The sequence below is a fragment of the Aquarana catesbeiana genome, linkage group LG03 (genome assembly GCF_042186555.1).
Source record: "Aquarana catesbeiana isolate 2022-GZ linkage group LG03, ASM4218655v1, whole genome shotgun sequence".
Lineage (NCBI taxonomy): Eukaryota > Metazoa > Chordata > Amphibia > Anura > Ranidae > Aquarana > Aquarana catesbeiana.
Window position 1 is genome coordinate 592,244,406 of NC_133326.1, and position 14,207 is coordinate 592,258,612.

Below are 14,207 nucleotides of genomic sequence, written 5' to 3' on the forward strand. Positions count from 1 at the left end.
CTGGGGAAACTGTAGATCAAGAACACCTCATCTATGGAAACTTGATGCCTCTCCTATCGCGGATCCTAGTAACATCAAAAAACTTACCACTGAACACCACTCCTATTTTGAATTGAATGACTAACCAGACACTGATCAATTCATATTATGGTTGGCATATAAAGCCTACATGCATGGGATCCTAATTAAACTTCACAGTAGCGCTAACAACCAGAGATCTAGGCAAACTGAAGCGGTCCTTTTCCAGATTGCCCACTTAGAGAACCAAAACAAACAGGCTCCCTCTTACAAACTAGCCAGTAAACTCCTTGACTGGAGACAAAAACTCTGCTCACTTTTACTTTACAAATTTGACAAAAACCATACGTTAGCTAAGACCAAATACTATGCCTTCGGTATAAAGGCTGAAGCCCTATTGGCCTGACAGGTCAAAGCTCAGCGCTCTAAGTGTAAAATCACTTCTACCACCCTACCACTAAACAACTCCTCACAAATCCACAGAACAAGCAAATGCTTTTAGCGATTACCATTCCTCTTTCTACTACCTGACTAGCGACATAACTACTCCTCAACCAACAGACCCAACTATACAAAGCTTTCTAACCTCAATTGACCTCCCATATTTAACCCCAACTCTGCCAACCCTTCACAGACGACAAAATTCTAAAAGTCATAAATACTCTCCCCCTCCAAAAATGACCTGGAGAAGATGGCTATACCAATGAATTATACAAGAAATTCGCCAATCTCCTTACCCCCATTTCACGACCCACTTCAATTCTGCTGCCACCTCTGGTTCTCTGCCGATCAATATGTTATGCTTGATTATTATTACCATCCCAAAACCGGAGAAAGATCCTACCTCTATGACTAATTATAGGCCCATATCGCTCCTTAACATAGATGAAAAAATATTTCCAAAAGTCATTGCATCTAGATTGAAGTGTCTCCCTTCCTTGGTGCACCCAGACCAAGTTGACTTTATGCCAGATAGACAGGCTCCAGATGCAACTAGGAAAGTCATCAATCTAATTAATCAAGTCACCCAGTCACAAACGCCTTCTCTTCTTCTATCCTTGGATGCTGAGTAGTTTTACAGGGTGCACTAGGGATTCATGAAAGTAGTACCCACTAAATTTGTCATCAGAGGTTGGTTTCAATCTGCGATATCCTCACTATACTCCAACCTCTCAGCTAAAGTGCTGACTGATGGAACCCCGTCTAAACCTTTCGGGATCTCCAATGGCACCCACCAAGGATGCCCGCTCTCCCCTCTCATTTTTTCTCTTCTAATGGAACCCCTAGCAGCGAAAATTAGAGAGGATAAGTGCATTTCAGGCATTGTGAACAATGGCATAGAGCATAAATTAAGTCTCTTTGCCAATGACGTCATACTTCTGATTACTAACCAGTTCCATTTCATGCCAGCGATCCAAGACATCCTTAGCCAATTTAGCTTAGCCTTCTTCTACAAACTCAACTCAACTCTAAATCCCTGGTCCTCCTGCTTAATCTCACAAATAGGCAAAAGTCCCTCCTGGAAGGGACTCTTCCCTATACCTGGACGAGTAAATCTATCCAGTACCTAGGGATAAAATTGGCCCCCTTACTACGCCACCTCTATGCTTTTAACTACCTTGCCTTCCAAAGACATTTCCCCAACTTCTAAGTCAAATGTGCACACCTGGCCTATGCAAACTAGGAAGAATTGCACAGTATTTTGCACAGTAATGATTCTTATACCCCACTTACAATTATTGAGTTATGTTTGGGACGCTAAACCACCCCCATCAAATCATTCCCTGCATTTATTACCTTTTGTACCACCACCCCCTTCCTTTAGATTGTAAGCTCTGAGCAGGGCCCTCCTGTCCCTTCTGTATTGAACTGTACTGTAACTGTGCTGTCCCCCCTCTACATTGTAAAGTGCTGCGTAAACTGTTGGCGCTATATAAATCGTGTATAATGACAATAATATAATAATGTGCCCACCATATCTTAACTAGGCATCATAAACAGGGAGGAGCGAGTCTTCCTCACATCCAAACCTGCAATTACGCTTCTATCCTGGACCAGCTATACTATTGGTGGCACCCAACCCCTAATAAAATTTGGTCTATCACGGAATCATCATCTTACCTACTTAATAACCTGTGAGACATCCTGCTGCTTACTTCTGTGGGTTTTCCCCAGAATACAATGACTACCTGCCCCGTAATTACAGCATCACTGACAGCCTGGAAGTAATTCACCCAGGCAATGTTCATAGCTCACCCATCTCATACCCTACCGATCCCTCTCAAAACACTAACTGCGCCCCTGTCAAATCTTAAGGTACAACATTGGCAAGAACACAAGATTAGTAACAACATATCAGACCTCTACACTAATGGCTCTCTAAAAATCTTCACAGATCTCCAAACTGAATATAACCTGCCTAACATCGAAGCCTTTACATATATGAGAATTTCTCACTTTCTTAACCACTTGCCGACTGTGTCACGCAGATATACTGCGGCACAATGGCTCTCCTGGGCAAAATCCCGTACGGGTACGTTCTACCCTTTTTCAGCCACCAGAGGTCGTGCGCATGCCGCCGGAGGGGGGGACGGCAGGGGGACCCAATGCGCATGACCGGCGGGCACGATCGCCGCTGATCATGGGGATTTGTGTGTGTAAACACACAAATCACTGTGCAGGCACCCATCTCATACCCTACCGATCCCTCTCAAAACACTAACTGCGCCCCTGTCAAATCTTAAGGTACAACATTGGCAAGAACACAAGATTAGTAACAACATATCAGACCTCTACACTAATGGCTCTCTAAAAATCTTCACAGATCTCCAAACTGAATATAACCTGCCTAACATCGAAGCCTTTACATATATGAGAATTTCTCACTTTCTTAACCACTTGCCGACTGTGTCACGCAGATATACTGCGGCACAATGGCTCTCCTGGGCAAAATCCCGTACGGGTACGTTCTACCCTTTTTCAGCCACCAGAGGTCGTGCGCATGCCGCCGGAGGGGGGGACGGCAGGGGGACCCAATGCGCATGACCGGCGGGCACGATCGCCGCTGATCATGGGGATTTGTGTGTGTAAACACACAAATCACTGTGCAGTCAGAGGAGAGGAGCCATATTGCTTGTTTCTACTAAGTAGGAAAAACAATATAGCTCCTCTCCTAGTCAATCCCATCCCCATACAGTAAGAAAACAGTGAGGGAACACACAATTAACCCTTTGATCACCCCCCTAATGTTAACCCCTTCCCTGCCAGTGACATTAACCCCTTCCCTGCCAGTGACATTTACACAGTAATCAGCGCATTTTTATAGCACTGATCGCTGTATGAATGCCAATGGTCCCAAAAAAGTGTCAAAAGTCTCCGATTTATCCGTTGCAATGTTGCAGTACCGCTAAAAATTTCAGCACCCTCCCCATGTTTCGGGCATGTGGCCTGGTACCGTTCGGGGGCGCTCTCTCGTCCCCCCCCTCTTTACCTGTGGCCATGCCAGGTTGCGTGCTCGGATGAGGGTCTGGTATGGACTTTTGGGGGGACCCCCACGCCATTTTTAAAAAAATTTGGCGCGGTGTTCCTCTTAATATCCATACCAGACCTGAAGGGCCTGGTATGGAATTTGGGGGGACCCCCACGCAATTTTTTTTTTTTCATTTTAGTTCGGGGTTTCCCTTAATATTCATACCAGACCCAAAGGGCCTGGTAATGGACTGTGGGGGGAATCCCATGCTGTTTTTTTTCAATGACTTTTGTGTGTATTGCCAGGACCGACAATTGATTATAGCCACGAGTACTTTTAAATGACTTTTTTTCCTTTAGAAATGTAATTTTGCTCTCGACTGTTCTAAACACGGGAAACATGCGCCACTTTACAGGCATACTATAGACACCCCCCAGGTACGAAATTTAAAGGAATATTTCATTTTTATTGTTTTACTTTAAGCCGGACACAGTCGTGGCAATTTTTAATAGGCTACTAGACACGTCCCCTCTGATAAACTTGGAGTTGGACAGAGTGCACAGGGTCCTGGGCCCCCACTCACCAGAACCCAACAAACCGTGATTTGCTGCATACACCTGGTATACTCACAAGGAAATGATCCTCCGAAAGGCAGGGTAATGGGGGGAGGTGGACTTTGATGGAGCATGTGTGAAAATACTCCCAGATCTCTCCAGGGTGACTCTCCAGCGCCGGGCATTGCTCCGTCCATTGCTTGACAAACTTTGCCAACTGGGCTGCACTTATAGATAGGGATTTTCCTGTCACTCATGGCACAAAAGGGCTCCTTTTCCTTTGTACTACATCACCCTGATGACGTACTGGCCTTGTTCACCTATCCGGACACAGTTTCCATCGTGGTCACATGATTATGGACCCAACTAAAACAACAATTCTGCACCATCCCTCTCCGTAGAGCTCCCTGGTGCTTTCAGGCCTTGCCCTCGATACTCAAAGCTCATCCTGTCATAGGCCAAACTCTTAGGGTTTGCCACACTTTGTGCAAAACCCGACTATTGCCGCCTCTATGTCACCATTATACCCGGTATCGGGTAACCCCAACTTCCCCTCGGGTCTGCGGGGAGGCCTGTTTCAGCACTTGCTGGAGACGGCCTGTTTCCAAATGTCACACTTTCTCAACTTGGACAGTTGGCCATCAATCCCGACTCTAATGCAACCTGATGGGAGATTTGCCTTAGATTTCTGGAGGGCACTCCAACTTCATCACTTCCTCCAAATGCTAGGGTCAGAGACAGAAAACAGAAAGCCACCAACCCCATTTGAATCCCATTGCATGGGAGAAGGCACTCTACCCTCTCCACAACGTACTCTATATTGATTTCCCCACCTGAAGAATTCCGGCATCCCGGCCTTATCAAATGGGAAGCAGATCTGGGGCGGTCTTTCACATCTGATCAGGATAGAAAAATCATCTGGCTTGCCCTTAAGTCCTCCGTCTGTATGCGTGTCCAAGAATGCAAATATAAGGTACTCAACAGATGGTATTATACTCCATCTGTTTTAAGCCGCTTCTTTCCTGAGGCCTCTGATCAATGCTGGCGATGCCGGGGAGAGAGGGGGATGCTCTTGCATGTGTTTTGGGCTTACCCAGGTCTGGAGACTTTCTGGAAGGAGGTACGCAGGCTCACGCAACAGTTCACGGACTATATGGTTCCAGAGGAACTTGCCTTCTTTCTACTACATTGATCTGACTTTCCAACTAAAACATGTAAAAAATCAGTACTTCGTCATTTACTTGAGGCTCCCAAGCAATGAACCACTTTGCGATGGAAAGAACCTGACCCTCTGACTATCCAAATGTGGCTTAAAATGGTTGAGGAAACCAATAAAATGGAAGACTTGTTGCTGACTGCACAAAACAAACATGAATGTTACAAGAAAACGTGGCTTCCCTGGAATATGTTCTCTTTCTTGTTCATACATCATGGGACACAGAGCCTTTGATAATTACTTAGTGTGTTAGATAGTCACCATCAGGTGATGGGACACTGGCAACCCTAATTACAAGACGAGTTCCTCCCCATATAACCCCTTCCATATGGAGAGTACCTCAGTTTTTTCACCAGTGTCTAAGGTGATTGGTCACGTTAAAGATGTGCTAAGAAGAAAGCTCTGTTTGATGGTCTCTGTGGGGGCCTAGGAGCTATACAACCGGATCCATGCCTCGGGCCAATACGCCTAAGATGGATGGTACCCGGGCCTCATGAAAGAAGAAATGAGGTTTTGCCTGTAATGTCTCTCTTTGAGGACTGGGCACTGGGATCCAGCGCTTTGGTGCACAAAAATTAAGTTGCGTGAAAAGTTTTTCTGGCAGAGTCTTCTACAGGTCTAGTGAAGAGGATCCTGTGAGTAGGATCCCAGAACCCTGAAGGTTGTCACAATGTTACCCGCCATGATGGGTGAAGGTTGGATCTGTCTGTTAGCAGCAGTTTCCTGTGGCGGGGATAAGGTAAGTGAAGACAAAGTATACACCTTATGGATTATCTTCTTTTTTTTGAGTAGTTTGCATGTCTAACCTGGTTTCTGCCACTAGAGAGAGTAAGACAAACCTGGTGTATACTTACATGCCATCCAGGATACACGCTCAGTGAAGCTGGTCTGAGAAGCCGCTCACCTCCTCCGCTCTGCCACATAAACTGAAAGGGGGATCCCATGCAGTCCGGGGGTCCTTCGTAGTCCTCAGGTGGTCTCCTTTCTCCCCCTTCGCCCCCGGCCGCCGCCATGATGGTCCTACGCACACGCGCGCAGGGGACATGCTTTTACAGTGGCTTCAGCGGTGAAGGAGGGGGGGCGTGGTTGCGGCGCCATGCACGTGCAGTGTGCACAGCGCAAGGCGGCTATTTAAAGTCCAGAACGCCGGAGCCCCTGTAAGTGGTGGGACACAGAGCTGTGGGCAGTAAGCATCTCAGTGGATTTGCATCCAGGCATACCTAAGACACCTACTCGACAGCAGGTTGTGCAGACTGAGCTAATGTTAATATTGTAAGACTAAGGCACAACAGTGATTGCATTGTACTAGTACCTCTGCTTTGGCAGCTTAGGACTATGTCTCCCCATAAGAGGGCTTCAGGGGCAGGTAAAAGAGCACTAAGAAATCACTGCATAGATCTAAGGGTAGATCCCCTTCCTCTGCTCTGGGTTCCCTATCGGATGAACATTCTGATAATGAGGAAGTATCCCTATCTGGGGATGGGGATCAGGAACAGTCTGATGATTCAGGGGAAGAGGAGAAGCTCTCTTCTGCATCTCAGGCCCTCAAAGTGCAGGTGCAATATTATACTGAGCGTACCACATACAAATTGCCCTCTGCTGTGGCTGCCATATCCTTTGTTTCCTCCTTGGGATCTCGGAAATCCCCACAGGCTGCGTATACCTTCCCAATTCATCCCTTGCTGGAGAAATTGTTGTATGAAGACTGGGTTCACCCAGAAACTATTTTCTCCTCCTAAGAGGTTTTCCATACTTTATCCAGCAGAGGAAATGTTCACCAAGAAATAGGGGGTACCAGCAATTGATGTAGCTGTTTCCTGTGTGAATAAAAGCCTGACCTGTCCTGTGGACAATGCTCAGGGGTTCAAAGATCCAACTGATAAAAAGCTGGAAACTTTGTTTAAAGCCTCTTTTTCTGTGGCTGGCGCTGTGGTCCGACCTGCGGTCGCAGCAATTGGCATGTGCCAGTTCCTTAAGGAACAAATGAAGCGGGTGCTTAACCTCCTTTCCACTGAGGAGGTCGAGGTTTATGCAGACCTTCCCAAGGCCTTGTGTTTTGCGGTTGATGCCATTATGGATTCTGTTCAGCAAGCATCCCACCTTACTCTCCTGCTGGTACACATGCACAGGTCCCTTTGGCTTAAGCATTGGGCAACTGAGGCTTCATGCAAAAGATATTTGACTGGGTTCCCATTTTATGGGAAACACCTGTTTGGGAATGATCTGGACAACTATATCCAGAAGATTACTGGGGGCAAGACCACATTGTTACCGGTTAAGAAGAAGAATAAACATCCCTCATTTAGACGTTTTCTTTCCCCATCCCCTGGAGCCTCGACCTCCAGGCAGTGGCAACGGCCTCCCCAGTCCAATACTAAGGGAAAGGTCCAAGGCCAAGCCCAAGGGCAAAAGAAGTGTTGGGGTCCAAGATCTGGTAAGCAGAACCCCAAAGCCTCCCTATGAAGAGGCACCCCCGCTCGGCAGAGTGGGGGGAAGTCTGCGGCAGTTTGCAGGCGCCTGGCAGGAAGAGATTCAGGACAAATGGGTAACCTCCACGGTATCTCTGGGCTACAAGCTGGAGTTCCGAGAGCTTCCATCATCTTGTTACCTAAGGTCAAGAGTCTCCAAGGATCCAGAAAAGAGGAGGCCCTTGTTTCTGGCCTTAGAACGTCTGTTATCCCAAGGGGTAATTATAGAAGTACAGAAAACAAAGACTTCTAAAGTGCTAAAACTGGCAGTCATTAGAAACTTTTGTCATGTCATAACAATTATGCAGGGAATAGCTGGACACCAGTGCAGCTACAAACTTCTGGAAGAAAAGTAGACAACAAAAATAAACAAAAATTCAGCGCTCAGTGGGACCAGTAGTAAAGAACTATTGCTGATGGTATAATCAATAAAGTTAATTTATTGGATGCATGCTTAGATTTGAAATTAAAAACTGTCAATGAAAAAATGAGATGATAAAATTATTAGAATTCATAAGCACAACTCATTATCATGGTTGAAGTAATCCGAGAATTAGTATATACTATACCACCATGACTTCCAGATGACAAGGGGTTAATGTCAGCAAGTGTGCTCCAAGCTCCGATCCTAATTGTCAAACCCAATGGCTCAATGTGCAGGGAGAAAAATAGAGGTGGAGAGACACCGTTCTCTAAGGTGCACTTAGTGGCTGTATTCCGGATATCAGACTCGCTGTGATCCAGGAGGTATATTGTAAATCGTGCCTCTGAACAACCTCGGTCAAGCTGGCTGATCAGGCTGGCTGGAACCTGGCATGCTGGAGGGCACTCTGGATGGCGCGCACTGAATTTGGAAGCCAGGGTCGGGGCCAGAAACAAGGAGTACCAGGAAGCTAGGTGGATCGCAAGCTCAAAGTAGCCGTGGCGACCGTGACTTACATGTTTCATGCTCCTGCGCTTTATCAAAGTCATCGTATATACTAATTTTCGGATTACTTCAACCATGATAATGAGTTGTGCTTATGAAGTCTAATAATTTTATCATCTCATTTTTTCATTGGCAGTTGTTTGTAATTTCAAATCTCAGCATGCATCCAATAAATGAACTTTATTGATTATACCATCAACAATAGTTCTTTACTACTGGTCCCATTGAGCACTGCATTTTTGTTTATTTTTAATTATAGAAGTAGCCTTAGAAGAGCAAGGCTCGGTGTTCTACTCAAACCTCTTTACGGTTCCAAAACCGAACGGGGATGTCAGACCTATTCTAGATCTAAAAGACCTGAATCAGTTTCCAAACATTTGCTCTTTCCGCATGGAGTCAATCAGTGGTTTCCACCCTTCAGGGAGCAGAATTCCTGGCATTAATAGACATCAAAGATGCATATTTACATGTGCCAATATTTCCCGCTCACCAAAAGTTTCTAAGGTTTGAGGTGGATCAGCGCCACTTCCAATTCTTGGCCCTACCTTTCGGTCTTGCTACAGCACCTCAAGTATTCACAAAAATTCTAGCCCCGCCCTTTGCAAAACTAAGGGTTCAGGGCATAACAGTGCCACCCTAACTGGATGATTTTCTACTCGTAAAACAGTCCGTAGCATGATTAGACCACAATGTGCTCAGCACAGTGGAGCACTTAGAGTACCTAGGCTGGGTCCTCAATCCAGAAAAATCCTCCTACAGCCCCTAAAAAGGCTGGAGTATATGATCATGGTCATAGACACAATCCAAAACAGAGTATTTTTACCCGGGTCAAAAGCCAAAGCCTTAAAAGATTTGGTCCGGGTAGTCATAGCAAGGAAAAATCCTTCCTTTCGACTATGCATGAGTCTATTAGGGAAAATGGTGGCCTCATTCGAGGCTGTTCCTTACGCCTAGTTTCACTCAAGGCCTTTACAGAGCAGCATTCTCTTGGCCTGGAACAAAAGAGTTCAAGCCTTGGATCTTCCAATGTGCCTATCACCATGGGTACGCCTGAGCCTCAATTGGTGGTTGCTGACCGAGAATCTACTAAAAGGAAAATCCTTTGTCCCAGTTACTTGGAAAGTCGTAACCACGGATGCCAGCCTAATAAGCTGGGGAGCAGTTCTGGAAGAAGCTTCCACTCAGGGAAGATAGTCCAGAGCCCATCAAAATTCTGGAGATTTGGGCAATTTGTCTAACCCTCAGGGTATGGACTTACAGGTTGCAAGGTTGCCCTGTCCGGATACAGTCCGACAATGCTACGGCAGTGGCCTATATCAATCACCAAGGAGGCACCAGGAGTCTGGATGCCCAAAAAGAGGTGAATCACATTTTTGCTTGGGTAGAAAGGCATGTTCCTTGCCTGTCTGCAGTCTTTATTCCGGGGGTAGAAAATTGGCAGGCAGACTTCCTAAACCACCAGCAGCTGTGTCCAGGAGAATGATCTCTACACCCCAACATATTTCAGGCCATATGTCGGAAAAGGGGTACCCCGGGTGTGGACCTGTTGGTTTCCAGGTTCAACAGAAAACTGGATAGCTTTGTGTCAAGAGCAAAGGATCTGCTAGCACAAGGGTCAGATGCCTTAACGATTCCATGGGATGAGTACTCTCTGATCTATGCGTTCCCTCCAGTTCCGCTTCTCCCGTGATTCCTTCGGAGGGTCAAAAGGGAAGGAAAGCGGGGGCGGAGCTAGCCGGAGTCCAAGATGGACGTGTGAGAGCAGAGCTCCAGCACCAGCGGGAACAACGCGGCTCACAGCACCTTGCCAGAGACAGATACTAAGCCTAAACCACGGCGTTCCGGTCCGCAAGAACCCGGGGAACGCACCGAGACCATGACCAGAAGAAAAAAGGAAGGGAGCCGGCCGATGAGACTGACGGAGTTTTACTCCTATGAGGCCAGGCAAGATGGCGCCGGCCCGGCATCCACGCCGACATCCGCGGCTAAAAACAACAGCAAGCAGATGAAAACACAAAAAAGAAGCAGCCCTCCTAAAGATTCGATTTCTCCACCAGCTACCCCATCAACAGGGAGTCCAGAGAAGTCACGATTCAAGGCGGATGCCATGGATGACAGCACTGAGGTGAGCTCTCCCCCTGAATCAGGTGATGATACTAGGGAGCTGCCTGACTCCATTGATACATTCCCTACAAACGGCCAGCCTGTCATGGACACTATGTTAAAAGAAATGTTAGTATCACTGAGAGGATCACTGCACTCAGACATGATCTCCTGTATGCACAAATTCAGCAATGAGATCAAATCAGTAACTAACAAAGTGACCCATATAGAACATAAAATGGGGGAATACGCCACAACCATAAATAACCTGGTAGATGCAAATGAAGCTAAAGAGGAAGATATAGAAGGGATCAAGGCCAAAATGGCGGACATTGAGGACAGATCCAGAAGGAATAATATGAAGATCAGAGGGGTCCCAGAAACGGTTAAACAACAAGATTTGAGGGACTATGTCACCCAGCTATTCACAGCCATATTACCAGATCTAACATTATTAGACCTCACGGTGGATAGGATTCACAGGTTACCTAAACCCGCCTACCTAGGAGAAGATATACCGCGGGACGTGATCCTGCGCCTACACTTCTACCAAACTAAGGAAAGAATAATGGCGGCTGCAAGACAGAAGGAAGCGATTCCTTCGCCATACTCAAACCTGCAATTCTACGCAGACTTATCACAATACACGCTACAAAAAAGGAGAAATATGACAACCCTAACTAAAGCACTCAGAAACCACAAAATTGGGTACAAATGGGGATTCCCAACCAAACTGATCGTAACAAAAGAAGGCAAGGAGTATGTGATGGACTCCTTGGCTAAAGGTATGGCACTACTTAGCTCCTGGGGGATAATCCCGGACAAACAGTCACCCCCTAGGTCAAGAAGCCCCAACACAAGCCCGGGTCCAGAATGGCGCACGGTCTATCGCAGGAATGCCCGCACTCACCACTGATACCAGCATGGGCAAGTCACATTACCAACGACCCGCGTTGGAGTACATATTTCCACTCCGTTAAGTTTGCTTAAACTTACTACCCACAAGTTAATACCTGAGTGACTGAGTGTCACACTTTAACGAACTTACTAGTTGGCACACAGCCACGAATGTTGAACCTCGGTTCCTACAAGTTTTTTTGTTTTGTTTTTCTCCTCTTTTTTCTTTTTTTTTCTCTTTTCTTCTCACCCCGACAGTCAAGACCATTGCTTCACACCTGGGAGGATGCTGCATCAATCAAGAACAGAAGATCTCCAAGCCCAGCAAAAAATCAACATCCAGATCAGGCACATAAGCGAAGTAAGTGCAACCTATATTATACACCAATCACACCATCACATAAACCGAATACATGGCAGTGAATTTCCTGACCATTAATGCAAAGGGACTAAACCACCCGGCCAAGCGAAAGTCCTTATGGAAGGAAGCAATCCAAAAAAACAGCGACATCCTATGCACACAAGAAACCCACTTTCACGTTGACTCACCACCTAAATGCTCCCATCCGAGATTCCCCCATATTTTCTGCGCAAATGCAAAGACCAAAACGAAAGGGGTAATGATAGCAATTAAGGACACTATCACATTCATCCTACATAAGATCTTACTGGATCCACATGGCCGCTACATAATTATGGTGTGCGACCTCAACTCCGAAACTTTCACTTTGGCAAACATTTATGCCCCAAATGCAGGGCAATCCAAATTCCTGCACTCAGTCCTCAAGAAAATTGAACAGATACGCCAAGGAGCAACAGTGATCTGCGGAGACTTTAACATGGTGCCTGACTCTGTTCTGGACTCAACATCCAATCCTAAAAGATCTCCACCAACCCTACAACCAATACTTCGCAAGTATTCATTGTATGATGCATGGCGATGCCTTAATGCCAATGAAAGAGACTACTCTTTTTTTTCTCACTGCCATAAATCTTATAGTAGAATTGACTTATTTCTGGTTGATAAACGACTGTTGTTTAAATGTAGAACTGCCAAAATACATAGTATAGCTTGGTCGGACCATGCCCCAGTGGAGCTACAAGTGGGGAAACCTTCTACAATTAAAAGCACTTACATATGGAGAGCTAATCCCAAGCTGTTCCAGCATGGCCCGACCAAGACGTACATAGAACAGCAGATGAAGGAATTTTTTTCACTTAATAAGGGGTCGGTCTCAGATCCATTCACCCTGTGGAATACCCACAAGGCATTTGTAAGGGGGGTGTTGATGCAACAGGAGGCGAGGCTCAGGAGGATGAGGCAACAGCGGACAACGAAAATCATAAACCAAATTGAAATTTTAGAGAAGCAAAATATGACACTTATTTCTCAAGATTTGACAGATCAACTAAATATGCTTCGCACAGAGCTTAGGCTAAATCTAATGGAGGACTTTGAAAAGGCCTCCAGGAAGCTAAAATTGACATACTACACTAGTGGTAACAGAGCAGGGAAACTGCTTGCCAATCAATTAAAAGGTCACAGACATAAAACACACATACCATATATCACTCATCCAAAAACACAAATCAAACACCAACATCCACAAGAAATAGCGGATGCCTTTAGCCACTATTACGGCTCCTTATATAATCTTAAAAATGACACCACAATACCACAACCTAATACAGAAAACATTGAAACTTTCCTACAAACTATTCACTTACCCAAACTCACCGCAGAACACCTTCATACATTGAACTCCCCTATAACAGAACCGGAAGTCAATCTCACCATTCAGTCACTACCTACAAACAAATCCCCCGGACCAGATGGCTTCTCAGGGGAATACTATAAGGCCTTTCATAGTATACTAACCCCACACATGACAGAGATGTTCGGTGCTGCTGTTGCCTCCTCGTCATTCCCTCCGGAGATGTTAAAAGCAACCATAATAACATTACCTAAACCAGGGAAAGCTCCGGATTCCCCACAAAATTTCAGACCTATATCCCTATTAAATATGGATATTAAGACTTATGCAAAACTAATAGCGAATAGGTTAATGCACATTCTTCCTGAAATTATTCATATAGATCAATCTGGATTTACAAAGGGAAGGCAAACTTCAGATGCCACAAGAAGACTGATCAACGTAATCCACATTGCGAACAGATGCAAAACGCCTTCTCTGCTCCTCGCTTTGGACGCAGAGAAGGCGTTTGATAGAATCCATTGGCAGTTTCTCTCTCAGGTATTGGGGAAATTTGGGTTTGAGGGTACAGTATACTCTGCCATTATGGCCCTATACACACAACCATCAGCACAAGTTCTCGTAGCAGGAGCGCTTTCTGCCCCGTTCCAAATTACCAATGGGACGAGACAGGGGTGCCCCCTTTCCCCCCTGATCTTTAACTTATTAATGGAACCACTAGCAACCCATTTACGAACGCACCAAAATATCTCCGGGGTACAGATAGGCCAAAGAAACCATATTATCAGCTTATTCGCAGATGACATCATATTGATGCTCACAAAAGCAGAAACCTCCCT